The following is a 2,500-nucleotide window of genomic DNA, read 5'->3' on the forward strand; positions in this document are numbered from 1 at the left end:
CGGGGCCGTTTTCTCAGATTTCGAGAATTGCTCCGAAAACGTCGGGAGCGACTAGTTTTTGCCCAAGGTTGCTAGCACCTTGGGCAGAGTCGCCAGCACCTTGGCTGGGCCGGTGCCGAAAGTCCGAAAATTTTCCGACCCGAAAAAAATAATAAAAAAGACGAGCGCGTAGGAAATTGAATTTGGCACGGTGGTTGTCGGGGCCGTTTTCTCAGATTTCGAGAATTGCTCCGAAAACGTCGGGAGCGACTAGTTTTTGCCCAAGGTTGCTAGCACCTTGGGCAGAGTCGCCAGCACCTTGGCTGGGCCGGTGCCGAAAGTCCGAAAATTTTCCGACCCGAAAAAAATAATAAAAAATACGAGCGCGTAGGAAATTGAATTTGGCACGGTGGTTGTCGGGGCCGTTTTCTCAGATTTCGAGAATTGCTCCGAAAACGTCGGGAGCGACTAGTTTTTGCCCAAGGTTGCTAGCACCTTGGGCAGAGTCGCCAGCACCTTGGCTGGGCCGGTGCCGAAAGTCCGAAAATTTTCCGACCCGAAAAAAATAATAAAAAATACGAGCGCGTAGGAAATTGAATTTGGCACGGTGGTTGTCGGGGCCGTTTTCTCAGATTTCGAGAATTGCTCCGAAAACGTCGGGAGCGACTAGTTTTTGCCCAAGGTTGCTAGCACCTTGGGCAGAGTCGCCAGCACCTTGGCTGGGCCGGTGCCGAAAGTCCGAAAATTTTCCGACCCGAAAAAAATAATAAAAAATACGAGCGCGTAGGAAATTGAATTTGGCACGGTGGTTGTCGGGGCCGTTTTCTCAGATTTCGAGAATTGCTCCGAAAACGTCGGGAGCGACTAGTTTTTGCCCAAGGTTGCTAGCACCTTGGGCAGAGTCGCCAGCACCTTGGCTGGGCCGGTGCCGAAAGTCCGAAAATTTTCCGACCCGAAAAAAATAATAAAAAATACGAGCGCGTAGGAAATTGAATTTGGCACGGTGGTTGTCGGGGCCGTTTTCTCTGATTTCGAGAATTGCTCCGAAAACGTCAGGAGCGACTAGTTTTTGCCCAAGGTTGCTAGCACCTTGGGCAGAGTCGCCAGCACCTTGGCTGGGCCGGTGCCGAAAGTCCGAAAATTTTCCGACCCGAAAAAAATAATAAAAAATACGAGCGCGTAGGAAATTGAATTTGGCACGGTGGTTGTCGGGGCCGTTTTCTCAGATTTCGAGAATTGCTCCGAAAACGTCGGGAGCGACTAGTTTTTGCCCAAGGTTGCTAGCACCTTGGGCAGAGTCGCCAGCACCTTGGCTGGGCCGGTGCCGAAAGTCCGAAAATTTTCCGACCCGAAAAAAATAATAAAAAATACGAGCGCGTAGGAAATTGAATTTGGCACGGTGGTTGTCGGGGCTGTTTTCTCAGATTTCGAGAATTGCTCCGAAAACGTCGGGAGCGACTAGTTTTTGCCCAAGGTTGCTAGCACCTTGGGCAGAGTCGCCAGCACCTTGGCTGGGCCGGTGCCGAAAGTCCGAAAATTTTCCGACCCGAAAAAAATAATAAAAAATACGAGCGCGTAGGAAATTGAATTTGGCACGGTGGTTGTCGGGGCCGTTTTCTCAGATTTCGAGAATTGCTCCGAAAACGTCGGGAGCGACTAGTTTTTGCCCAAGGTTGCTAGCACCTTGGGCAGAGTCGCCAGCACCTTGGCAGGGCCGGTGCCGAAAGTCCGAAAATTTTCCGACCCAAAAAAAATAATAAAAAATACGAGCGCGTAGGAAATTGAATTTGGCACGGTGGTTGTCGGGGCCGTTTTCTCAGATTTCGAGAATTACTCCGAAAACGTCGGGAGCGACTAGTTTTTGCCCAAGGTTGCTAGCACCTTGGGCAGAGTCGCCAGCACCTTGGCTGGGCCGGTGCCGAAAGTCCGAAAATTTTCCGACCCGAAAAAAATAATAAAAAATACGAGCGCGTAGGAAATTGAATTTGGCACGGTGGTTGTCGGGGCCGTTTTCTCAGATTTCGAGAATTGCTCCGAAAACGTCGGGAGCGACTAGTTTTTGCCCAAGGTTGCTAGCACCTTGGGCAGAGTCGCCAGCACCTTGGCAGGGCCGGTGCCGAAAGTCCGAAAATTTTCCGACCCGAAAAAAATAATAAAAAATACGAGCGCGTAGGAAATTGAATTTGGCACGGTGGTTGTCGGGGCCGTTTTCTCAGATTTCGAGAATTGCTCCGAAAACGTCGGGAGCGACTAGTTTGGGCAAGGCATGTTGTTAGGGAACAATAAGTCGATGAACAATGATAAATGTTTTCAACGTATCTTTTGCTACGAAGATGATATCGTCACGTTCACTTGTGGGGGGGGGGGGGGGGTATGATTCCACGGAGAATGGTTATGTTTTTCGGTGTAGTAACGAGCTTTGGTGTTTTTTTCACTATTTTAACGAATATATTAGTTAAAATAATGAATAAATAGAAATTAAATATTAAAACTACCCGAATAATATAAATAATAATTACTA

This window comes from Erythranthe guttata, chromosome 7, assembly GCF_056151865.1.
Source record: "Erythranthe guttata isolate IM_541 chromosome 7, IM_541, whole genome shotgun sequence".
Lineage (NCBI taxonomy): Eukaryota > Viridiplantae > Streptophyta > Magnoliopsida > Lamiales > Phrymaceae > Erythranthe > Erythranthe guttata.